This window comes from Aotus nancymaae, unplaced genomic scaffold, assembly GCF_030222135.1.
Source record: "Aotus nancymaae isolate 86718 unplaced genomic scaffold, 86718_ANA_hifiasm-v0.15.2.pri h1tg000006l, whole genome shotgun sequence".
NCBI lineage: Eukaryota > Metazoa > Chordata > Mammalia > Primates > Aotidae > Aotus > Aotus nancymaae.
The window spans coordinates 66,552,566-66,565,805 of record NW_026988417.1 but is presented as its reverse complement, the minus strand read 5'-3'; the positions used below and the strand labels follow the sequence as shown (position 1 = coordinate 66,565,805).

The 13,240-nt window shown below is 40.4% G+C and overlaps 1 long non-coding RNA gene across 1 annotated transcript in view; it reads right to left on the bottom strand.

Moving 5' to 3' along the window:
• Positions 1–13,240, bottom strand: part of LOC105725389 (uncharacterized) — a 39,190-nt gene continuing 25,950 nt past the window's right edge. Inside the window, exon 4 of the long non-coding RNA XR_001109282.3 lies at positions 1–114. This is a non-coding gene — a long non-coding RNA (uncharacterized LOC105725389). The remainder of the gene's footprint in view (positions 115–13,240) is intronic.

The window sequence follows — 13,240 nt, the reverse complement described above, 5'->3', positions numbered from 1 at the left end:
CAGCCCAAGTCCTCAGGATGGATACAAAGAAATCCACAGCTCAACTTCAGACTTCTTATGTTTCTGAAAACAGCTTGGATGTTTCAAGCACATTGCATTAAACCTTACTGAAACCTGAAAAAAGAAAAGAAAAGAAAAGAAGTGGCTGCAGAACAGAGATTCGATTAGAGAGAAAAAAGAGAATAGGAACATTTATGTCCTACCATCATGATATGCCCCATCAGCTTTCAAAGGCCAGATAAATAACATATTCTTTATTAAGCCATTCTTTACTGCCCAACTTTTAGTTTTTTTTTTAATTGATACACAATAGATATGTACTTTTTTCAGGATACATGTGAAAATTTAATACATTCATATAATTTTTAAAGAGCAAATCAGTGTAATTAGAAGATCTATCATCTTAAATATGTCTTTTCTGTATGCTAGGAACATTCAAATTGTTTTCTTCTAGGTATTTTACTGATCTATCAAACATTGGGTCTTATTTCTTCAAACATTAGGGCTTACTCAAAAAAAAAAGACCTAATGCTTGATAGATCACCCTATTAATCTATCAAATATTAGGTCTTTTTATTTTTTATTTTTTAAAGAAAAAAAGGAAGAAAGAAAGAGAAAAAGAAAAAAAAAAGAATGAAGAAGAGGAAGAAAAAGGAAGAGAAAGAGGGAGAGAGAATGGGAATATTGCTTTATTGCCCAGACTAGAATGCAGTCCAAAAATGGGAATTGAAAACCTCTTTTATGCCAATAATTGTGCTTAACAATGGAGACAGGAAGGAATAAGGGAAGAAAATAACAAACAAGCAGCCAATCAATATTTCATTTAAACCTATGAAATGCTATGCAATTATTGAGGAGTGATTTACTTCCAATTATGTAGTCACTTTTGGAATAGGTGTGATATGGTACTGATAAGAATGTGTGTTTTGTGTATTTGAAGTGGAGAGTTCTATAAATGTTTATTAAGTTTACTTGTTCCGGGTCTGAGTTCAAGTCCTGGATGTCCTTGTTAATTTTCTATCTCATTGATCAGTCTAATATTGACAATGTGATGTTACAGTCTCCCACTATTATTGTGTGGGAGGCTGTCTCTTTCTAAGTCATTAAGAACTTGTCTTATGTATCTGGGTGCTCCTGTATTGGGTGCATGTATATTTAAGATCGTTAGCTCTTCTTGTTGCATTGATCCTTTTACCATTATGTAATGCCCTTCTTTGCCTCTTTTGATCTTTGTTGCTTTAAAGTCTATTTTATCAGAGGTGAGAATTGCAACCCCTGCTTTTTATTTATTTATTTATTTTTGCTCTCCATTTGGTTAGTAAATCTTCCTCCGTCCCTTTGTTTTGAGTCTTTGTGTATCGTTTCATGTGAGATGGGTCTGGATACAGCATACTGATGGGTTTTGGCTTTTTATCCAGTTAATAATATATATGAGTTTAATACTGCCGTTTGATGCTAGCTGGCTGTTTTGCCCATTAGTTGATGTTAGTTCTTCATTATGTTAATGCTGTTCACTTTTTGATATATTTTTGGAAAGGCTGATACTGGTTGTTCCTTTATATGTGTAGTGCTTCTTTCAGAAGCTCTTGTAAAGCAGGCCTGGTGATGGCGAAATCTCTGAGTACTTGCTTGTTCACAAAAGATTTTATTTTTCCTTTGCTTATGAAGCTTAGTTTGGCTGGATATGAAATTCTGGGTTGAAAGTTCTTTTCTTTAAGGATGTTGAATATTGGCCCCTACTCTTTTATGGCTTGTAGGGTTTCTGCTGAGAGATCTGCTGTAAGTCTGATAGGCTTCCCTTTGTGGGTAACCTGACCTTTCTCTCTGGCTGCTCTTAGTATTTTCTCCTTCATTTCAACCCTAGTGAATCTGACAATTATGTGCCTTGGGGTTGGTCTTCTTGAGGAATATCTTTGTGGTGTTCTCTGTATTGCCTGGAGTTGAATATTGTTCGCCTTACTAGGTTGGGAAAGTTTTCCTGAATAATCTCCTGAAGAGTATTTTCCAATTTGGATTCATTCTCTTCGTCACATTCACGTACACCTATCAAACGTAGATTAGGTCTTTTCGCATAGTCCCATATTTCTTGGAGACTTTGCTCATTCCTTTTTATCCTTTTTTCTCTAATCTTGACTTCTCATTTTATTTCATTAAGTTGGTCTTTGACCTCTGATATCCTTTCTTCTGCTTGATCAATTCGACTGTTAAAACTTGTGCATACTTCACAAAGTTCTTGTGTTGTGTTTTTCAGCTCCATTAATTCACTTATATTCCTCTCTAAATTGTCTATTCTCATTAGGATTTCATCAAACCTTTTTTCAAAGTTCTTAGTTTCTTTGCATTGGGTTAGAACATGTTCTTTTAATTCACAGAAGTTTCTTATCATCCACCTTCTGAAGCCTACTTCTGTTAATGGAATGCACTCATTCTCCATCAGGCCTTGTTCCGTTGCTGATGAGGAACTGTGATCCCCTGTAGAGGGAGAGGCATTCTGATTTTGGGTATTCTCAGCCTTTTTATGCTGGTTTCTTCCCATTATTGTAAATTTATCCACCTGTCATCTTTGTGATTACCGACTTTCAAATTAGGATGTCCAACTTGTTGATTCCCAGCACTGAAATCTGAGCAATCCACTGCACCAGCCAAAACAGCGGTGTTAAGATTGTTAGTGCTTTTCTGCCAGGGAATCTCTGGTCTAGCTCCCTTCTTGAATCCGTCCTTCAATCAGCTGAATAGGTGACTCTGTCTTCCCGGAGCTCCGAACGACATCAGCCAAAAGGGGACCCAGTCCCGCTCACTCTGCACCAAGAACTGCCGCACCGAGGCTCCGGCAAAACCGCCGCGCTGGCCACGAGACTCGCGCTGGTGACCCATGGGGCTCCTCCACTGAGAATCTCCTGGTCTGTGAGCAACAAAAATTAGTCTGAAAGTGTGGCGTCCTCTCATTCTCTGCACTTTCACTGAGAGCTACAATCCCGAGCTGCTAGTCATCAGCCATCTTGGATCTCTCTCCCAGGTCTTATTTCTTCTATCAAATTGTACATTTGTACCCATTATCAACCTCTCTCCTTCCTCTTCTCTCCTCTACCCTTCTAGTAACCACCAATCTATTCTCCATCTTTATGATATCCACTTTTTTAGCTCCCAGATATGAGAAAGAACATGTGATATCTGTCTTCCTGTACTTAGCTTGTTTCACTTAATATGATTTCCAGTCCATTCCATGTTGCTGCAAATGACAAGATTTCATTTTCTTATGGCTGAATAATATTCCATTGTGTGTGTGTATATATATATACACCTATATATATGCATGCTGATACACACACACGCTCCATACACACACACACACACACACACACACACACACACACACACACACTCCATTTTCTTTATCCATTTATCCACTGAAGAACACTTAGGTTAAAACCATATATTTCAGCTCTTGTGAATAGTGCTGCAATAAACACGGGAATGCAGGTATCTCTTGGATATATTGATTTCCTTTCTTTTGAATATATTACAGGATTCCTTCGGTGTGGCTTCACCAGCCAGAAATCTCCGTAGCTACCATGACCTCTGCCCAGGGCCTGGATCAGGCCTGCTGGACTCACTCTGCCCAGTTGGCTGGCAAGCTGCACTTGGTTCACACCCCAGCCCAGATCTCACACCTGAACAGGGACTCCGCAATCAGCCTACAGCTGGACTGGGAATGCTGGATGGTTTTCACTTTGGATGCCAGAGTCTAGATGAGGGGAACCTGGTGGTGTCCAAAAACTCAGAGATGCCAGCAACCACAGAGCCCCAAGGGGTATTACAGCTTTTTCCCGGGAAGTCCTGAGGTCTGAGCCTGCAGGAAATGTCATGGGGTTTGGATTAACAGTTCAGTGAGCCAGCCAGGAGGGAATGGCACCTAACTGCTTTGCTTCTTCACACCTGCAGCTAGGCAAATAGGCATGTTATAGCTCTCCCCACTGCCTGCAGCTTGGTGGATGAGGGCATGTTACAGTTCTCCCTGCAGCCCACAGCTAGGTGAATAGAGGCATGTTATAGCTCTCCCCCCTGTCCACAGCTTGGCAGACAGAGGCATGTTACAGTTCATTCATTCCTGCTGCCTGCAGCTCAGCAAACTGGGGTGTGTGGTATCCAGCACTCTTTTCACTCCCCTAGCTCGGTGAGCAGGAGTGCATGTTACAGCTCTTTTTTTACCCACTATTTGGTGAGTTCCAGGTTCTTGTCCTATGACCAAGAGGAATGAGGTATGAGGACACAAGAGAGTGAGCAAGGCAGAGAAGAATTTTATTGAGCAACAGGAAAACTTTCAACACAAGATGGGACCCAAAGTGGGTAGCCCTCTGTGTGAGAGGGGGCCCGGTAACCATCTGTGAGACCAAGTCCAGGGCTTTTATGGGTTCAGAACGGGGGAGTGCATGCTGATTGGTCCATGCACAGGCCTGGAAAAAGCACCATTCCGACTGGCAAAAGGCATTGAGAAAGTTTTCACTCTGGTTGTGGACTCTATCCAGAACTAGCAGCTCAGTTTTCAGGCTTCAGGCTGTCTTTGGCTTGAAGATCAGGTTTCACCAGGGACCCATCCTTGTCTTCCTAGGAACTTTGTCTGTCTCCTATTGCAATCAAATACATAACCAGTAGTGGACTTGCTGGATCATATAGTAGTTCTATTTTTAGTTTTTCGAGGAACCTCCATACAGATTTCCATACTGATTATACTAATTTGCATTCCCACCAACAGTGTATGAGGATTCCCCTTTCTCCACATCCTCACTAGCATCTGCTATTCCCTGTCATTTGATAAAAAGCCATTCTAACTGGAATGAGATGATATCTCATTGTGGTTTTGATTTGCATTTCTATGATGATTAGTGATGCTGAGCATTATTCATATACTGTTGGCTATTCATGTATCTTCTTTTGAGAAATACCTGTTAGAAACTTTTGCCCATTTTTAAATCAGATTATTATTTGTTGTTGTTGTTTGCTGTTGAGTTGTTTCAGCTCCTTACATATTCTGGTTATTAATCCCTTGTCAGGTGGATAGTTTGTAAATATTTTCTCCCATTCTATGGGTTGTTTCTTTAGTTTGTTAATTGTTTCCTTTGCTGTACAAAAGTGTTTTAGCTTAATGTGATCCCATTTATTTTTGCTTTGGTTGCCTATGCTTTTGATGTCTTGTACAAAAAAAATTTATCCAGACCAATCTCTGGGAGCATTTTTCCAGTTTTTTTTGAATAGGAGGCTCATAGTCTCATGTCTTGAATTTAAGTCTTTAATTCATTTTGATTTTTATATATGATGAAGTGTGTCTAGTTTCATTCTTCTGCATATAGTTATCCAGTTTTCCCAACACCATTTATTAAAGAAACTGTCTGCTCCCTGTCATATGTTCTTGGCACCTCTTTGGAAAATGCACCGGCTGTGAATACATGGATTGATAGCTGGTTGTCTATTACATTCCATTGTTCTAGGTGTCTGTTTTTATACCAATGCCATGCTGATTTGGTTACTATAGCTTTGTAGTATTATTAATTTTTCTGAGAAATGGTCTTGCTCTGTTGCTCAAGCTAGAGTGGAGTGGCATGATATACTTCACTGCAGCCTTGAACTCCTGGGCTCAAGCAATTCTCTTGCCTCAGCCTCACGAGTAGCTGGGACTACAGATAGATGCCACAATGCCTGGCTAATTTTTATTGTATTTTATTTTTTGTAGAGATGGGATCTTGCTATATGTCCCAGGCTCTTCTAGAACTCCTGGTCTCAAGCAATCCTCCTGCCTTAACCTCCTATAGTGTTGGGATTACAGGAATGAGCCAACATGCCTAGTCAGATGAGGACTTATTACAGCTTCAATTTCGTTACTTGTTATTGGTTGTTGAGGTTTTCTATTCATAGCTCAATCTTAGTAAGTTGGTTATGTGCAGAAATTTATCCATTTATTCTGGGTTGCCCAATTCATTGTCATCTAGTTGCTCATAATAGTCTCTAATGATTCTTTGTATTTCTGTATCAGTTTTTATGTATCCTTTTTCATTTCTGATTTTATTTATGTCTTCTCCTTTTTCACAGTCTGACTAAAGGCTTGTCAATTTTATCTTCTCAGAAAAACAAGTTTTTGATTCACTGATCTTCTGTATTGTTTTTTAGTCTCACTTTCATTTATTTCTACCTGGTCATTATTGCTTGTTTTCTTACACTAATTTTGGATTTGGTTTGCTCTTGCTTTTCTAGTTCATTGAAGTGCATTGTGTTAGAAGCAAATTTTTTGGTGCCACAAAGGAAGTAGCACTTAAACATAAATTTTCTCAGCAAGGCAACTTTTACTTCTGTAGAAGGGTGCATCTTGTGGATGGAGCAGACAGCACACCTGAACAAGGGAGGGGAAAGGGTTCTTATCCCTGATGTAGGTAGCCCCTACTGCTATATCATTCCCCTATTGGCTAGGGTTGGACCACACAATCTAAGCTAATTCTGATTGGCAATTTTAAAGAGAGCAGAGGTATGAGCCAGAGTGGTGGGGTGATCAGTTTTGGTGGACAAGTCGGTTATGAAAACAGATGACTAAAGATGACTCAGGTCAAAGCAGGTGACCGGAGTGACTCAGGATGGAGCAGGTGACCAGGGGAACAGATGGGAACTACTGATTAGGGCTAGCAGGACAGTTGTTTACTGAAACTAGGGGCATGGAGATAAAGAGAATGAGGAAGTTAAACTTTAAAATGGAGAACAAAGAACTCAGAAACTGAATATACTGGCATACTGATTCTTTGAAGAGAAATCTGGAACTCACAGTATTCAACAATTCCCTCCTCTTGAATTTCACAGATCTCTCTTCAAACTTCCTTAACATGTCTTTGCTTAATTATTCTGCTTGATTCTCTAAAAGAAGAAGCTTCTCAGAATAAGGTGGAGGAAAGTTAAGGGAGGTTTTAGTACGTGCTGCTTCTATGAGTCTTTGCACCAGCCCACAGATTCAGGGTATGACACAACATCCAACCAGAATGAGTACACCCACTACGGCTGTGAGAGAAGTAAGAACTGATGCTATGATTCCTTTCCATTTACCAAACCATTTTTCTAGCCACCCTGTGAAGGGGCCATTTACTCCTGAGTTTGTGGCTAACTCATTGGACAGAGCAGTTCGACCTTGCAATGTCTTTGTTATACTTCTGTCAGGGGTCGTATTGTTTGGGATGAAGGTACAACATTGAGTTTTAATCATAACACAAACTACTCCTTTTTCTGCTAATATCATGTCTAAGCCTATTCTATCTTACCAAGCCATCTGGCTAGTAGCCCCTAATTGTTCATCTATTCCTTTAACAGCATCTCTAGTGTAGTCAGTAAACCACTGTTGGTTGTAATAAATGTAATTTACCCAATCTACATTTTTTTAATTGTCACCCACCAAAATATTGACTCAAATCCTGCAGCTGTTTGATCTTGGGCTTTAAATTTATCTGGTACTCCTTGTGGGACTCCAAATGCATCTAAATAAATGTGAGAGTTGAAAGACCAATAAGGAGCTTCTCTTGCTTTACCATATTGTATTTTTCCTCCCTCTGATTGATGAAATGCCAGAGTGAAAGGGATAGCCCATTGGACTAGAGCACAAGTGCCACTCCAGTTACTTGGCAGAGTGTCTAATAAAGGTCCACCACAATACCACCACACATCTGCTTGGGGATGAACAAGGGCTGACTGATAAGCTCTTGAAAAGTCTTAAGCTCAGTGCATCCCTTCAGGTCTCCAAGGAACACTAAGTTTCCTCTTGTTGTGAGAGATATGAAGTGAACTTAGTTTCATAAAACGGAAGCTGGATGGCCCTCAGGGGCTGACCCGCAGGGTGTCAAACTTCGGGATATAGCAGAGAGAGAGCTTGGCACGACTTGTTACCCCAGGCTGTGGAATCCTGGAAAAGAGCTACCATACAGCCCATGCCTGGTCGACTGGAGGACCATCCTACTGTAAAGGGTACATTCTGAGCCTCTGGCCTGCCATGCACACAAGCATAACAATTGCTTTTGTTTAACGTGTGGATGGAATATTTGATCAATTCCAATGAGGCATTTGCATCTTGATATACTGTCTCAATTGCCAATGTTTGTTTTAGGTCTTTAACTTCTACAATAGCTACCTTGGTCTTGTCATTAGATGGAAGAGGAACAACTATTTCATTGTTAGAGGTTTTGGAAGAAGGCATGGCGAAAGGTGTAGGTGGTAGGGGATCAATGAAATGTATTTCAAAAGATCCAATAGGATTTCTGAAACCTCAGTCTCCATACCATAAAACTGGCTTAAAGAAGAGAATTGGCTTAAAGAAGGGGAAGAACTTTGAGGGTTTAATATAATAACCTGTATTGGATTGCACTGGTTTAGCTGACCGTTAGGGGAAGCTGTTCCTTTAGTAAAATGAATGTGTGGTTTTATGTAATTACAATTACTGGTTGGGGCAGTCCATCCTTGCTCTTTAGTGGTCCACAGAATGTTGGACCAACTATGTCATAAAAGCTGTGTATCAGGGGAGCAAGACTCCTCATTGACACTGGGGTCTTCATCAAAATCTTCCCAGACTACATTATCCAAATTCACTAATGTCCAGTCTGAGGACAGTCAGGAAGGACAGAGGTACTTTTCTGAAGTGGAGAGCTGTCTTTGACTTGGCAAATCTCCACAGGGTATAACAAGACAGGCATCAAATGTAATAGTTTGGGCAAAATTGACTTGGTCACCTTAATAATGGGGTGGTCAGCAGTAGAACAAGGGAAGAAGGAGTAATAAAATAAATGAAGGAGAGTTAAACTTTTCTTAGCTTTAGTTTGGTAGGGTTTCTCCCTGGGACTATGGCCCATGACTCTGGAAGGGAAAGCACTATCTTGACTCTGGTGTGATGGGTCCATCTTCTTTCTGCTATCCAGACTGTGGTTTCAGTAGTTAGGAGGACTAGGTAAGTTCCTTCCCAGGTCGGTTTGAGCTTTTCCTGTTTGCAGCTTTTTATGAGGACATGATTCCCAGGTTGATATTGATGCACTGGGAACTCCAGGGCACCAGCTGTGCTAAGAGACCTTAAGTTTTAAGAGAAGAGAAAGTAGAAGACAGACCAAGTATATAATTTGTAAGAAATTGATCTTTTGTTTCAAAGGTAGGAATGTCAGAAGTGGAGTGTAAATAAGGCAATCTGTAGAGCATCCCATAAAAAGAAAGACCAGTATCTTTCAGTGGGGCAGTTTGGATTCTCAACAGGGCAATAGAAAGGCATTTGGTCCATGGTGACCGAGTCTCTAGAACTAATTTGGTTAAGTGGTTCTTTAGAGCCTGATTTATTCTTTCTACTCACCCTGATGAAGGTGGGTGCCAGGGAGTATAGTATTCCCATCTAATATCTAATGTTTGAGATAGCTTTTTAATGATGTGTGTGGTGAAATGAGTTCCATTGTCTGAGTCAATATTTTCTATTAGTCTAAACCTGGGTACTATATTTGCACTTAGGGCCTTGACTACATTATTGGCAGCTGCATCTGAAAAGGGGATAGCTTCGACCCAGTGAGTGAGGTGATCTACTATGACTAGTAAATATTTTAGACGACTTATTGGAGGCATTTCCATGTAATCAACTTGGATACTCTGGAATGGCCTTAAGCTTGGATTCCTTTCCCTGAGGGGTAATCTTTTTATATCTTATTAGTTTTCGTACATACTAAGCAACCATCTATAACCTGTTTGGCCAGGGTATAAATTCCCATACACCCATAAACCCTGAGAACTGCATCACACATGGCCTGAGGCCCCCAATGGGTCCCTTGATGTAGTTGGGACAAGATTTCCCTCATGAGGAGTTTGGATAACCTTTCTCACTGGTCTGGCAATATCCATTTTCCTTCTGAATTCTCTTTAGTACCTATCTTCATTAGTTTTTCTTTTTCAGTGGAAGAGAAAATGGGGATTATAGTAGGAGGAGAAAGTTAGGGAGTTAAGTGGAAAAGACATTTTAGAGGAAACAGCAGCCTGTTTGGTTATCTGATCTGCTAGTTTATTTCCTCGACTTTCAAAAGAAAAGTTTTTCTGGTGTCCAAGGACATGGACAATAGCTATTACTTCTGGCAACTGAAGGATATTCAATACTTGGGTGATTAGCTCCTTGTGAACAAGGTCTTGACCTTTACTAGTAATGAGATCTTGTTCAGTCCAAATTTTTCCAAATGTATAAGCCATTCCAAAGGCTTTCTTTGAATTGGTATAGATGGTTCCTTCCTGGTTCTTCAAGTACTTTAAGGCTTGGCTGACTGCAACCGCTCACACGTTTGAGCAGACCAGTTATTAGGCAATTTTCCTGACTCTATTTCTACAAGAGTTTCTCCATCAATTACTGAATACCCATTATGTCTTTTACCCCCAATCACCCTGGAGGAAACATCTATAAATAAGTGCCATCCCATCCTGAAGGGAGTTTCTCCTAGGTCTGGTTGAACCTTTGTATGGTAATTAATTAAATCTAAACATGTGTGCTCTCTCCTTAGATTTGGATTCCCTGTTAGGAAACGTGCTGGGTTGAGAAAAATTATTAGTGGTTAATGTTAAATCATCTTTTTCTAACGAAATGATCTTATATTTTAAGATTCTTGAGTAAGTAAGCCATCTCCCTGCTTTCTGGTTTAAGGTGGCTCTAACTTGGTGAGGCATGCTTATTGTTTTCCTCCAAAGGTTAACTTTCTGCTTTCCTAGACTAATATTGCTGTAGACGCAATGGATTGGATGCATTGAGGCCATCCACAAGTGACTGGATCTAAGACCTTTGATAGGAAGGCCACAGGCTACTGGCAGCCTCCGTGTTTTTGAGTAAGCACTCCTAAAGCTATTCCACTGTCCACATTCCCAAAAAGGTGGAATGGCTTTTCTAGGGAGGGCAAGACTAAAATAGGAACAGTTAAGAGCCTTTCTTTCAGCTTCTCAACTTGACCAACCTCCTCAGAAGTCCACAGGAAATGGCTAGGCTTCTCCTGGGCAAGTTTTTGATATAAAAGTTTACTGTGTAGTGCATATGAGTCAATCCATAAGCGGCAGTATCAAACTAATCCCCCAAATTTTCTGAGTTCTTGTTTAGTTTGAGGCAAGTGTAGGGACACAATTCCTTCAATTTGTTCAGGCCCTATTCTTCACTTGCCTGCACTTATTAGGTGGCCTAAATATTTAACTTCAGGCTCTACATACTAAAGCTTTCCTTTTGAGACTCACAGCCCCTCAAATTGCAGATGGTTAAGAATATGTGTAGAGAAGTCAGTTACCTTCTCTATATCTTCACCAGATATGAGACTATCATCCACGTACTAGAGTAAGCATATTTGTTTTGGGATGACAACTTTTTCTAATACTTGTTCTAAAATTTGGCCAAAAAGATTAGGGGAGTCTGTGAACCCTTGGGGCAAATGTTTCTGCCCTGAATGGGGATCCTCTCACTCAAAAGCAAATATATCATGGCTATCTTCAGCCAGGGGACATGCCCAAAAAGCATCCTTTAAATCTATTACAGTAAATCCTTGATGATTATATGGAATCTTACTGAGAATGGTGTAAGGATTGGGGACAACAGGGTGGGTAGCCTGGACTATTTGGTTAATAGCTCTAAGGTCCTGTACCAGCCAGTATGACCCGTCTAATTTCTTGACTGGCAGTATTGGGGTATTAGAAGAGGACATGCAGGGCTCAAGACATTCTTTAATAAGGCCTTCAATTATAGGTTTCAACTCTATCCTGCCCTCTAGGGGAATGGGGTATTGCTTTCTCCTTACTACTTCTACAGGGGTTTTTAGCTTGATGGGGATTGGAGGGACTCAGAATTTCCCTCAGTTTCCCTCTTTGAACCAGACATTAGGATTAATATATTTTTCATCTGCAGTGGTGAGTAGGTTTAATGAGGTGAGGAATAATCTTGGGCTGACTTGTAGGCCTATGCCTAACATTAAATCCCTCCCTAATAAGTTAGTCCCTGCTTCAGGGATTAACAAAAACTGAATATAAGCTGATACTGGTATCTAACTCCTGTCCTCTAAAATTTTTGCTTTAAACCCTTCTCCTTTTACCCCAGAGACTGAAAGTTCTTCTGAAAAACAGGCAATATTAAGTGGGGAGAAGCAAACAGAGGAACAGGTGCTCCAGAGTTGATTAAAAAGGTGATAAGCTCATGTTTAGGTCTCACCTCTAAATTTATCAAGGGCTCATGGTGGGACTCAAGATAAAAGAGACAGAGCCCATGGCCCCCTGTTATTCCTCGAAAGTCATGAATGGAAGGGCTTCTTTCTCCTTTTTTAATTCGGGACATTATCTCTTAAAGTGACCTTCTTTCTCCTTTTTTAATTTGGGACATTCTCTCTTAAGGTGATCCGTTCTTCCACATTTGTAGCACCTATCTTGCCCTTCCCCGCTCTTATTTCTGGGATTATTCAAATTTGCTCCCCCATACCCTATGGAGGACTTGGTAAATGAGGGCCTGTGTCCTCTAGATGGAGGCTTAGGTCCTTTAAAGGAGGGTTTGAACCCTTTATAGTTTCTGGCCCCCTGGAAGCTCTGCTTAGTACATGGGTATGGAGCCATCTGTTGGAAGGTGGATAACATAAGTTCTGTCTTTTGTTTCTGTTCTTATTCATCCCTCCTCAGATATACCTTCTGAGCTTCCCTGAGAAGTTCACTTAGGAGACGGTCTTCCCAATTCTCTATTTTTTGTAATTTCTTTGAAATATCTGGCCAACTTTTAGTGACAAATTGGAATTTTAACATTCCTTGACCAAGGGGGTCTTCTAAATTGAGGCCTGCGTATTGTCTCATTTTCTCCTTCAGGCTGTCTAGGAATCTCATGGGTCCTTCATCCTTTTCCAGTTGTATATCAAATGCCTTACAGAGATTTTGGGTTCAAGGTACTGATACACAAATTCCTTTTACTATAATTTGCCTGCATGTTTTCTCAATGAGGTGGGTTGTTATTATTCCACCAGAAATCTCAGGAGGGAAATTTTTGGTCCACGGTAGGAACGTTTTGACCAGGAGAGTGCTCACATTTCCAAGCTACCATAGCAGCCCTACAAATCATACTCCTTTATTCTCCTGAAAAGAGGATGCCCAAGATAGACATTAACTCGACCCAAGTGTATAACTGAGGTCCTAAGAATTGATCAATTTGATCTGCCACTCTGTAAGGGTCATCTAGTAGTGGCTTAAGCTCCTTTTTAAAATT